At 37.8% G+C, this 13,561-nt stretch overlaps 4 non-coding genes across 4 annotated transcripts; all 4 read right to left on the minus strand.

The window, feature by feature from the left end:
- Positions 1–542: 542 nt before the first annotated feature.
- On the minus strand, positions 543–616 carry TRNAT-CGU (transfer RNA threonine (anticodon CGU)). The gene has a single exon. It is a non-coding gene; the product is annotated as a tRNA-Thr (tRNA).
- Positions 617–2,220: 1,604 nt separating this feature from the next.
- On the minus strand, positions 2,221–2,294 carry TRNAT-CGU (transfer RNA threonine (anticodon CGU)). The gene has a single exon. It is a non-coding gene; the product is annotated as a tRNA-Thr (tRNA).
- A 3,276-nt stretch (positions 2,295–5,570) lies between these two features.
- On the minus strand, positions 5,571–5,644 carry TRNAT-CGU (transfer RNA threonine (anticodon CGU)). The gene has a single exon. It is a non-coding gene; the product is annotated as a tRNA-Thr (tRNA).
- Positions 5,645–8,925: 3,281 nt separating this feature from the next.
- On the minus strand, positions 8,926–8,999 carry TRNAT-CGU (transfer RNA threonine (anticodon CGU)). Its single transcript has one exon. It is a non-coding gene; the product is annotated as a tRNA-Thr (tRNA).
- Positions 9,000–13,561: the final 4,562 nt, after the last annotated feature.

Below are 13,561 nucleotides of genomic sequence, written 5' to 3' on the forward strand. Positions count from 1 at the left end.
CTCTTGACATTATCCACTGTCGGAGATGAGATAAGGCACACTTTGCCAGAAGCTGATACACAAACTTTAGTGAAATTGCAAAGACTTGTCAAATTCCTCATCAGATCACATTACCTAGTTTCAGTCTCTTCCTGTAGACGAGGTGCTGAGAGGTTAAGGTGAACATGCATGGGTATGAATCCCATACTCGATGTAAATTTCATCTCCAGATTTGAAAATCTTAATTATCTTTTTCAGCCCAAGTGGTTAATATTTCAAGCATTATCTGTTCAAGAAAGCTGTTATCAAACTTTTTTAACAGGGTTAGATGTGTGGAAGTATTTCAATCTGGCAAAGGAAAATGCACTGTTGTCATTTGACATGCTTGATGCCATCCTACATTGGGTGACATCTTCTTCCTTTCCAACACTTATACATAACAGATTTAGAATCTTTTCATTGCACTATCTTAGGGATATGAGAAAGGCAAGTTTGACTTTAGTCTTCTTACTATGAAAGTCCCAGTTATGGATAGAAACTTCCATACTGAGACGATGAAAAGAAGGCACTGCTGAGATTTGAACTCAGGATCTCCTGTTTACGAGACAGGCGCTTTAACCCACTAAGCCACTGCACCACTTTGCCTCATGATAGAAAAAAAAAAAGCAGCTTCCAGTAGAGTGGCCCTCACATCATGTCCTTCAGTGTCCTCTAATGTCTAGAGACAGACTAATGAAAATTCATTCTGTGGTAAACCATTTTTTAGGGCTTCAATAGTGACACAAAATATAATGTTTATTAAATTACTGGTATCAAAACCCTGAGCTTTGGTTCATTTCTGATACAGTTTGAGCTAGTCTAACTCTTGACATTATCCACTGTCGGAGATGAGATAAGGCACACTTTGCCAGAAGCTGATACACAAACTTTAGTGAAATTGCACAGACTTGTCAAATTCCTCATCAGATCACATTACCTAGTTTCAGTCTCTTCCTGTAGACGAGGTGCTGAGAGGTTAAGGTGAACATGCATGGGTATGAATCCCATACTCGATGTAAATTTCATCTCCAGATTTGAAAATCTTAATTATCTTTTTCAGCCCAAGTGGTGAATATTTCAAGCATTATCTGTTCAAGAAAGCTGTTATCAAACTTTTTTAACAGGGTTAGATGTGTGGAAGTATTTCAATCTGGCAAAGGAAAATGCACTGTTGTCATTTGACATGCCTGATGCCATCCTACATTGGGTGACATCTTCTTCCTTTTGAAAACGTATACATAACAGATTTAGAATCTCTTCATTTCATTATCTTAGGGATATGATAAAGGCAAGTTTGACTTTAGTCTTCTTACTATGAAAGTCCCAGTTAAGGAAAAAAACTTCCATACTGAGACTATGAAAAGAAGGCACTGCTGAAATTTGAACTCAGGATCCCCTTTTACGAGACAGGCGCTTTAACCCACTAAGCCACAGCACCACTTTGCCTCATGATAAAATAAAAAGCAGCTTCCAGTAGAGTGGCCCTCACATCATGTCCTTCAGTGTCCTCTAATGTCTAGAGACAGACTAATGAAAATTCATTCTGTGGTAAACCATTTTTTAGGGCTTCAATAGTGACACAAAATATAATGTTTATTAAATTACTGGTATTAAAACCCTGAGCTTTGGTTCATTTCTGATACAGTTTGAGCTAGTCTAACTCTTGACATTATCCACTGTCGGAGATGAGATAAGGCTCACTTTGCCAGAAGCTGATACACAAACTTTAGTGAAATTGCACAGACTTGTCAAATTCCTCATCAGATCACATTACCTAGTTTCAGTCTCTTCCTGTAGACGAGGTGCTGAGAGGTTAAGGTGAACATGCATGGGTATGAATCCCATATTCGATGTAAATTTCATCTCCAGATTTGAAAATCTTAATTATCTTTTTCAGCCCAAGTGGTTAATATTTCAAGCATTATCTGTTCAAGAAAGCTGTTTTCAAACTTTTTTAACAGGGTTAGATGTGTGGAAGTATTTCAATCTGGCAAAGGAAAATACACTGTTGTCATTTGACATGCTTGATGCCATCCTACATTGGGTGACATCTTCTTCCTTTCCAACACTTATACATAACAGATTTAGAATCTTTTCATTGCACTATCTTAGGGATATGAGAAAGGCAAGTTTGACTTTAGTCTTCTTACTATGAAAGTCCCAGTTATGGATAGAAACTTCCATACTGAGACGATGAAAAGAAGGCACTGCTGAGATTTGAACTCAGGATCTCCTGTTTACGAGACAGGCGCTTTAACCCACTAAGCCACTGCACCACTTTGCCTCATGAAAGAAAAAAAAAAAGCAGCTTCCAGTAGAGTGGCCCTCACATCATGTCCTTCAGTGTCCTCTAATGTCTAGAGACAGACTAATGAAAATTCATTCTGTGGTAAACCATTTTTTAGGGCTTCAATAGTGACACAAAATATAATGTTTATTAAATTACTGGTATCAAAACCCTGAGCTTTGGTTCATTTCTGATACAGTTTGAGCTAGTCTAACTCTTGACATTATCCACTGTCGGAGATGGGATAAGGCACACTTTGCCAGAAGCTGATACACAAACTTTAGTGAAATTGCACAGACTTGTCAAATTCCTCATCAGATCACATTACCTAGTTTCAGTCTCTTCCTGTAGACGAGGTGCTGAGAGGTTAAGGTGAACATGCATGGGTATGAATCCCATACTCGATGTAAATTTCATCTCCAGATTTGAAAATCTTAATTATCTTTTTCAGCCCAAGTGGTGAATATTTCAAGCATTATCTGTTCAAGAAAGCTGTTATCAAACTTTTTCAACAGGGTTAGATGTGTGGAAGTATTTCAATCTGGCAAAGGAAAACGCACTGTTGTCATTTGACATGCTTGATGCCATCCTACATTGGGTGTCATCTTCTTCCTTTCCAACACTTATACATAACAGATTTAGAATCTCTTCATTTCACTATCTTAGGGATATGATAAAGGCAAGTTTGACTTTAGTCTTCTTATTATGAAAGTCCCAGTTAAGGAAAAAAACTTCCATACTGAGACTATGAAAAGAAGGCACTGCTGAAATTTGAACTCAGGATCCCCTTTTACGAGACAGGCGCTTTAACCCACTAAGCCACAGCACCACTTTGCCTCATGATAATATAAAAAGCAGCTTCCAGTAGAGTGGCCCTCACATCATGTCCTTCAGTGTCCTCTAATGTCTAGAGACAGACTAATGAAAATTCATTCTGTGGTAAACCATTTTTTAGGGCTTCAATAGTGACACAAAATATAATGTTTATTAAATTACTGGTATTAAAACCCTGAGCTTTGGTTCATTTCTGATACAGTTTGAGCTAGTCTAACTCTTGACATTATCCACTGTCGGAGATGAGATAAGGCTCACTTTGCCAGAAGCTGATACACAAACTTTAGTGAAATTGCACAGACTTGTCAAATTCCTCATCAGATCACATTACCTAGTTTCAGTCTCTTCCTGTAGACGAGGTGCTGAGAGGTTAAGGTGAACATGCATGGGTATGAATCCCATATTCGATGTAAATTTCATCTCCAGATTTGAAAATCTTAAATATCTTTTTCAGCCCAAGTGGTGAATATTTCAAGCATTATCTGTTCAAGAAAGCTGTTATCAAACTTTTTTAACAGGGTTAGATGTGTGGAAGTATTTCAATCTGGCAAAGGAAAATGCACTGTTGTCATTTGACATGCTTGATGCCATCCTACATTGGGTGAAATCTTCTTCTTTTCCAACACTTATACATAACAGATTTAGAATCTCTTCATTTCACTATCTTAGGGATATGATAAAGGCAAGTTTGACTTTAGTCTTCTTACTATGAAAGTCCCAGTTAAGGAAAAAAACTTCCATACTGAGACTATGAAAAGAAGGCACTGCTGAAATTTGAACTCAGGATCCCCTTTTACGAGACAGGCGCTTTAACCCACTAAGCCACAGCACCACTTTGCCTCATGATAAAATAAAAAGCAGCTTCCAGTAGAGTGGCCCTCACATCATGTCCTTCAGTGTCCTCTAATGTCTAGAGACAGACTAATGAAAATTCATTCTGTGGTAAACCATTTTTTAGGGCTTCAATAGTGACACAAAATATAACGTTTATTAAATTACTGGTATTAAAACCCTGAGCTTTGGTTCATTTCTGATACAGTTTGAGCTAGTCTAACTCTTGACATTATCCACTGTCGGAGATGAGATAAGGCTCACTTTGCCAGAAGCTGATACACAAACTTTAGTGAAATTGCACAGACTTGTCAAATTCCTCATCAGATCACATTACTTAGTTTCAGTCTCTTCCTGTAGACGAGGTGCTGAGAGGTTAAGGTGAACATTCCTGGGTATGAATCCCATATTCGATGTAAATTTCATCTCCAGATTTGAAAATCTTAATTATCTTTTTCAGCCCAAGTGGTGAATATTTCAAGCATTATCTGTTCAAGAAAGCTGTTATCAAACTTTTTTAACAGGGTTAGATGTGTGGAAGTATTTCAATCTGGCAAAGGAAAATGCACTGTTGTCATTTGACATGCTTGATGCCATCCTACATTGGGTGACATCTTCTTCCTTTCCAACACTTATACATAACAGATTTAGAATCTCTTCATTTCACTATCTTAGGGATATGATAAAGGCAAGTTTGACTTTAGTCTTCTTACTATGAAAGTCCCAGTTAAGGAAAAAAAACTTCCATACTGAGACTATGAAAAGAAGGCACTGCTTAAATTTGAATTCATGATCCCCTTTTACGAGACATGTGCTTTAACCCACTAAGCCACAGCACCACTTTGCCTCATGATAAAAAAAGCAGCTTCCAGTAGAGTGGCCCTCACATCATGTCCTTCAGTGTCCTCTAATGTCTAGAGACAGACTAATGAAAATTCATTCTGTGGTAAACCATTTTTTAGGGCTTCAATAGTGACACAAAATATAATGTTTATTAAATTACTGGTATTAAAACCCTGAGCTTTGGTTCATTTCTGATACAGTTTGAGCTAGTCTAACTCTTGACATTATCCACTGTCGGAGATGAGATAAGGCACACTTTGCCAGAAGCTGATACACAAACTTTAGTGAAATTGCACAGACTTGTCAAATTCCTCATCAGATCACATTACCTAGTTTCAGTCTCTTCCTGTAGACGAGGTGCTGAGAGGTTAAGGTGAACATGCATGGGACTGAATCCCATACTCGATGTAAATTTCATCTCCAGATTTGAAAATCTTAATTATCTTTTTCAGCCCAAGTGGTGAATATTTCAAGCATTATCTGTTCAAGAAAGCTGTTATCAAACTTTTTTAACAGGGTTAGATGTGTGGAAGTATTTCAATCTGGCAAAGGAAAATGCACTGTTGTCATTTGACATGCTTGATGCCATCCTACATTGGGTGACAGCTTCTTCCTTTTGAACATTTATACATAACAGATTTAGAATCTCTTCATTGTACTATCTTAAAGATATGAGAAAGGCAAGTTTGACCTTAGTCTTCTTACTATGAAAGTTACAATTACGGAAATAAACCTCCATACTGAGACTATGAAAAGAAGGCACTGCTGAGATTTGAACTCAGGATCTCCTGTTTACGAGACAGGCGCTTTAACCCACTAAGCCACAGCACCACTTTGCCTCATGATAATAAAAAAAGCAGCTTCCAGTAGAGTGGCCCTCACACCATGTCCTTAAGTGTCCTCTTATGTCTAGAGACAGACTAATGAAAATTCATTCTGTGGTAAACCATTTTTTAGGGCTTCAATAGTGACACAAAAAATAATCTTTATTAAATTACTGGTATTAAAACCCTGAGCTTTGGTTCATTTCTGATACAGTTTGAGCTAGTCTAACTCTTGACATTATCCACTGTCGGAGATGAGATAAGGCACACTTTGCCAGAAGCTGATACACAAACTTTAGTGAAATTGCACAGACTTGTCAAATTCCTCATCAGATCACATTACCTAGCTTCAGTCTCTTCCTGTAGACGAAGTGCTGGGTGGTTAAGGTGAACATGCATGGGTCCGAATCCCATACTCGTTGATGTAATCTTCATCTCCAGATTTGAAAATCTTAATTATCTTTTTCAGCCCAAGTAGTGAATATTTAAAGCATTATCTGTTCAAGAAAGCTGTTATCAAACTTTTTTAACAGGGTTAGATGTGTGGAAGTATTTCAATCTGGCAAAGGAAAACGCACTGTTGTCATTTGACATGCTTGATGCCATCCTACATTGGGTGACATCTTGTTCCTTTCCAACACTTATACATAACAGATTTAGAATCTCTTCATTTCACTATCTTAGGGATATGATAAAGGCAAGTTTGACTTTAGTCTTCTTACTATGAAAGTCCCAGTTAAGGAAAAAAATTTCCATACTGAGACTATGAAAAGAAGGCACTGCTGAAATTTGAACTCAGGATCCCCTTTTACGAGACAGGTGCTTTAACCCACTAAGCCACAGCACCACTTTGCCTCATGATAAAATAAAAATCAGCTTCCAGTAGAGTGGCCCTCACATCATGTCCTTCAGTGTCCTCTAATGTCTAGAGACAGACTAATGAAAATTCATTCTGTGGTAAACCATTTTTTAGGGCTTCAATAGTGACACAAAATATAATGTTTATTAAATTACTGGTATTAAAACCCTGAGCTTTGGTTCATTTCTGATACAGTTTGAGCTAGTCTAACTCTTGACATTATCCACTGTCGGAGATGGGATAAGGCCCACTTTGCCAGAAGCTGATACACAAACATTAGTGAAATCGCACAGACTTGTCAAATTCCTCATCAGATCACATTACCTAGCTTCAGTCTCTTCCTGTAGACGAGGTGCTGAGAGGTTAAGGTGAACATGCATGAGTATGAATACCATACTCGTTGATGTAATCTTCATCTCCAGATTTGAAAATCTTATCTATCTTTTTCAGCCCAAGTGGTGAATATTTCAAGCATTATCTCTTCAAGAAAGCTGTTATCAAACTTTTTTAACAGGGATAGATGTGTGGAAGTATTTCAATCTGGCAAAGGAAAACGCACTGTTGTCATTTGACATGCTTGATGCCATCCTACATTGGGTGACATCTTCTTCCTTTTGAACACTTATACATAACAGATTTAGAATCTCTTCATTGCACTATCTTAAAGATATGAAAAAGGCAAGTTTGACTTTAGTCTTCTTACTATGATAGTCCCAGTTAAAGAAAAAAACTTCCATACTGAGACTATAAAAAGAAGGCACTGCTGAAATTTGAACTGAGTATCTCCTGTTTACCAGACAGGCGCTTTAACCCACTAAGCCACAGAACCACTTTGCCTCAGGATAAAACAAAGCAGCTTCCAGTAGAGTGGCCCTCACATCATGTCCTTCAGTGTCCTCTAATGTCTAGAGACAGACTAATGAAAATTCATTCTGTAATAAACCATTTTTTGGGGCTTCAATAGTGACACAAAATATAATCTTTATTAAAATACTGGTATTAAAACCCTGAGCTTTGGTTCATTTCTGATACAGTTTGAGCTAGTCTAACTCTTGACATTATCCACTGTCGGAGATGAGATAAGGCACACTTTGCCAGAAGCTGATACACAAACTTTAGTGAAATTGCACAGACTTGTCAAATTCCTCATCAGATCACATTACCTAGCTTCAGTCTTTTCCTGTAGACGAGGTGCTGAGAGGTCAAGGTGAACATGCATGGGTATGAATCCCATACTCGATGTAATCTTCATCTCCAGATTTGAAAATCTTAATTATCTTTTTCAGCCCAAGTGGTGAATATTTCAAGCATTATCTGTTCAAGAAAGCTGTTATCAAACTTTTTTAACAGGGTTAGATGTGTGGAAGTATTTCAATCTGGCAAAGGAAAACGCACTGTTGTCATTTGACATGCTTGATGCCATCCTACATTGGGTGACATCTTCTTCCTTTTCAACACTTATACATAACAGATTTAGAATCCCTTCATTGCACTATCTTAGAGATATGAAAAAGGCAAGTTTGACTTTAGTCTTCTTACTATGAAAGTCCCAGTTAAGGAAAGAAACTTCCATACTGGGACTATAAAAAGAAGGCACTGCTGAAATTTGAATTGAGGATCTCCTGTTTACGAGACAGGCGCTTTAATCCACTAAGCCACAGCACCACTTTGCCTCATGATAAAATAAAAAGCAGCTTCCAGTAGAGTGGCCCTCACATCATGTACTTCAGTGTCCTCTAATGTCTAGAGACAGAATAATGAACATTCATTCTGTGGTAAACCATTTTTTAGGGCTTCAATAGTGACACAAAATATAATCTTTATTAAATTACTGGTATTAAAACCCTGAGCTTTGGTTCATTTCTGATACAGCTTGAGCTAGTCTAACTCTTGACATTATCCACTGTCGGAGATGGGATAAGGCCCACTTTGCCAGAAGCTGATACACAAACTTTAGTGAAATTGCACAGACTTCTCAAATTCCTCATCAGATCACATTACCTAGCTTCAGTCTTTTCCTGTAGATGAGGTGCTGAGAGGTTAAGGTGAACATGCATGGGTATGAATCCCATACTCGATGTAATCTTCATCTCCAGATTTGAAAATCTTAATTATCTTTTTCAGCCCAAGTGGTGAATATTTAAAGCATTATCTGTTCAAGAAAGCTGTTATCAAACTTTTTTAACAGGGTTAGATGTGTGGAAGTATTTCAATCTGGCAAAGGAAAATGCACTGATGTCATTTGACATGCTTGATGCCATCCTACATTGGGTGACATCTTCTTCCTTTTGAACACTTATACATAACAGATTTAGAATCTCTTCATAGCACTATCTTAGGGATATGAGAAAGGCAAGTTTGATTTTAGTCTTCTTACTATGAAAGTTACAGTCAAGGAAATAAACCTCCATACTGAGACTATGAAAAGAAGGCACTGCTGAGATTTGAACTCAGGATCTCCTGTTTACGAGACAGGCGCTTTAACCCACTAAGCCACAGCACCACTTTGCCTCATGATAATAAAAAAAGCAGCTTCCAGTAGAGTGGCCCTCACACCATGTCCTTAAGTGTCCTCTTATGTCTAGAGACAGACTAATGAAAATTCATTCTGTGGTAAACCATTTTTTAGGGCTTCAATAGTGACACAAAAAATAATCTTTATTAAATTACTGGTATTATAACCCTGAGCTTTGGTTCATTTCTGATACAGTTTGAGCTAGTCTAACTCTTGACATTATCCACTGTCGGAGATGAGATAAGGCACACTTTGCCAGAAGCTGATACACAAACTTTAGTGAAATTGCACAGACTTGTCAAATTCCTCATCAGATCACATTACCTAGCTTCAGTCTTTTCCTGTAGACGAGGTGCTGAGAGGTTAAGGTGAACATGCATGGGTATGAATCCCATACTCGATGTAATCTTCATCTCCAGATTTGAAAATCTTAATTATCTTTTTCAGCCCAAGTAGTGAATATTTAAAGCATTATCTGTTCAAGAAAGCTGTTATCAAACTTTTTTAACAGGGTTAGAAGTGTGGAAGTATTTCAATCTGGCAAAGGAAAATGCACTGATGTCATTTGACATGCTTGATGCCATCCTACATTGGGTGACATCTTCTTCCTTTTGAACACTTATACATAACATATTTAGAATCTCTTCATTGTACTATCTTAAAGATATGAGAAAGGCAAGTTTGACCTTAGTCTTCTTACTATGAAAGTTACAATTACGGAAATAAACCTCCATACTGAGACTATGAAAAGAAGGCACTGCTGAGATTTGAACACAGGCTCTCCTGTTTACAAGACAGGCGCTTTAACCCACTAAGCCACAGCACCACTTTGCCTCATGATAATAAAAAAAGCAGCTTCCAGTAGAGTGGCTCTCACATCATATCCTTCAGTGTCCTCTAATGTCTAGAGACAGACTAATGAAAATTCATTCTGTGGTAAACCATTTTTTAGGGCTTCAATAGTGACACAAAATATAATCTTTATTAAATTACTGGTATTAAAACCCTGAGCTTTGGTTCATTTCTGATACAGCTTGAGCTAGTCTAACTCTTGACATTATCCACTGTCGGAGATAGGATAAGGCCCACTTTGCCAGGAGCTGATACACAAACTTTAGTGAAATTGCACAGACTTGTCAAATTCCTCATCAGATCACATTACCTAGCTTCAGTCTCTTCCTGTAGACGAAGTGCTGGGTGGTTAAGGTGAACATGCATGGGTCCGAATCCCATACTCGTTGATGTAATCTTCATCTCCAGATTTGAAAATCTTAATTATCTTTTTCAGCCCAAGTAGTGAATATTTAAAGCATTATCTGTTCAAGAAAGCTGTTATCAAACTTTTTTAACAGGCTTAGATGTGTGGAAGTATTTCAATCTGGCAAAGGAAAACGCACTGTTGTCATTTGACATGCTTGATGCCATCCTACATTGGGTGACATCTTCTTCCTTTTGAACACTTACACATAACAGATTTAGAATCTCTTCATTGCACTATCTTAGGGATATGAGAAAGGCAAGTTTGACTTTAGTCTTCTTACTATGAAAGTTACAATTACGGAAATAAACCTCCATACTGAGACTATGAAAAGAAGGCACTGCTGAGATTTGAACTCAGAATCTCCTGTTTACAAGACAGGCGCTTTAACCCACTAAGCCACAGCACCACTTTGCCTCATGATAATAAAAAAAGCAGCTTCCAGTAGAGTGGCCCTCACATCATATCCTTCAGTGTCCTCTAATGTCTAGAGACAGACTAATGAAAATTCATTCTGTGGTAAACCATTTTTTAGGGCTTCAATAGTGACACAAAATATAATCTTTATTAAATTACTGGTATTAAAACCCTGAGCTTTGGTTCATTTCTGATACAGCTTGAGCTAGTCTAACTCTTGACATTATCCACTGTCGGAGATAGGATAAGGCCCACTTTGCCAGGAGCTGATACACAAACTTTAGTGAAATTGCACAGACTTGTCAAATTCCTCATCAGATCACATTACCTAGCTTCAGTCTCTTCCTGTAGACGAAGTGCTGGGTGGTTAAGGTGAACATGCATGGGTCCGAATCCCATACTCGTTGATGTAATCTTCATCTCCAGATTTGAAAATCTTAATTATCTTTTTCAGCCCAAGTAGTGAATATTTAAAGCATTATCTGTTCAAGAAAGCTGTTATCAAACTTTTTTAACAGGCTTAGATGTGTGGAAGTATTTCAATCTGGCAAAGGAAAACGCACTGTTGTCATTTGACATGCTTGATGCCATCCTACATTGGGTGACATCTTCTTCCTTTTGAACACTTACACATAACAGATTTAGAATCTCTTCATTGCACTATCTTAGGGATATGAGAAAGGCAAGTTTGACTTTAGTCTTCTTACTATGAAAGTTACAATTACGGAAATAAACCTCCATACTGAGACTATGAAAAGAAGGCACTGCTGAGATTTGAACTCAGAATCTCCTGTTTACAAGACAGGCGCTTTAACCCACTAAGCCACAGCACCACTTTGCCTCATGATAATAAAAAAAGCAGCTTCCAGTAGAGTGGCCCTCACATCATATCCTTCAGTGTCCTCTAATGTCTAGAGACAGACTAATGAAAATTCATTCTGTGGTAAACCATTTTTTAGGGCTTCAATAGTGACACAAAATATAATCTTTATTAAATTACTGGTATTAAAACCCTGAGCTTTGGTTCATTTCTGATACAGTTTGAGCTAGTCTAACTCTTGACATTATCCACTGTCGGAGATGAGATAAGGCACACTTTGCCAGAAGCTGATACACAAACTTTAGTGAAATTGCACAGACTTGTCAAATTCCTCATCAGATCACATTACCTAGCTTCAGTCTTTTCCTGTAGACGAGGTGCTGAGAGGTCAAGGTGAACATGCATGGGTATGAATCCCATACTCGATGTAATCTTCATCTCCAGATTTGAAAATCTTAATTATCTTTTTCAGCCCAAGTGGTGAATATTTCAAGCATTATCTGTTCAAGAAAGCTGTTATCAAACTTTTTTAACAGGGTTAGATGTGTGGAAGTATTTCAATCTGGCAAAGGAAAACGCACTGTTGTCATTTGACATGCTTGATGCCATCCTACATTGGGTGACATCTTCTTCCTTTTGAACACTTATACATAACATATTTAGAATCTCTTCATTGTACTATCTTAAAGATATGAGAAAGGCAAGTTTGACCTTAGTCTTCTTACTATGAAAGTTACAATTACGGAAATAAACCTCCATACTGAGACTATGAAAAGAAGGCACTGCTGAGATTTGAACTCAGGCTCTCCTGTTTACAAGACAGGCGCTTTAACCCACTAAGCCACAGCACCACTTTGCCTCATGATAATAAAAAAAGCAGCTTCCAGTAGAGTGGCTCTCACATCATATCCTTCAGTGTCCTCTAATGTCTAGAGACAGACTAATGAAAATTCATTCTGTGGTAAACCATTTTTTAGGGCTTCAATAGTGACACAAAATATAATCTTTATTAAATTACTGGTATTAAAACCCTGAGCTTTGGTTCATTTCTGATACAGCTTGAGCTAGTCTAACTCTTGACATTATCCACTGTCGGAGATAGGATAAGGCCCACTTTGCCAGGAGCTGATACACAAACTTTAGTGAAATTGCACAGACTTGTCAACTTCCTCATCAGATCACATTACCTAGCTTCAGTCTCTTCCTGTAGACGAAGTGCTGGGTGGTTAAGGTGAACATGCATGGGTCCGAATCCCATACTCGTTGATGTAATCTTCATCTCCAGATTTGAAAATCTTAATTATCTTTTTCAGCCCAAGTAGTGAATATTTAAAGCATTATCTGTTCAAGAAAGCTGTTATCAAACTTTTTTAACAGGCTTAGATGTGTGGAAGTATTTCAATCTGGCAAAGGAAAACGCACTGTTGTCATTTGACATGCTTGATGCCATCCTACATTGGGTGACATCTTCTTCCTTTTGAACACTTACACATAACAGATTTAGAATCTCTTCATTGCACTATCTTAGGGATATGAGAAAGGCAAGTTTGACTTTAGTCTTCTTACTATGAAAGTTACAATTACGGAAATAAACCTCCATACTGAGACTATGAAAAGAAGGCACTGCTGAGATTTGAACTCAGAATCTCCTGTTTACAAGACAGGCGCTTTAACCCACTAAGCCACAGCACCACTTTGCCTCATGATAATAAAAAAAGCAGCTTCCAGTAGAGTGGCCCTCACATCATATCCTTCAGTGTCCTCTAATGTCTAGAGACAGACTAATGAAAATTCATTCTGTGGTAAACCATTTTTTAGGGCTTCAATAGTGACACAAAATATAATCTTTATTAAATTACTGGTATTAAAACCCTGAGCTTTGGTTCATTTCTGATACAGCTTGAGCTAGTCTAACTCTTGACATTATCCACTGTCGGAGATAGGATAAGGCCCACTTTGCCAGGAGCTGATACACAAACTTTAGTGAAATTGCACAGACTTGTCAAATTCCTCATCAGATCACATTACCTAGCTTCAGTCTCTTCCTGTAGACGA

Source organism: Anomaloglossus baeobatrachus, chromosome 7, assembly GCF_048569485.1.
Source record: "Anomaloglossus baeobatrachus isolate aAnoBae1 chromosome 7, aAnoBae1.hap1, whole genome shotgun sequence".
Taxonomy (NCBI): Eukaryota; Metazoa; Chordata; class Amphibia; order Anura; family Aromobatidae; genus Anomaloglossus; species Anomaloglossus baeobatrachus.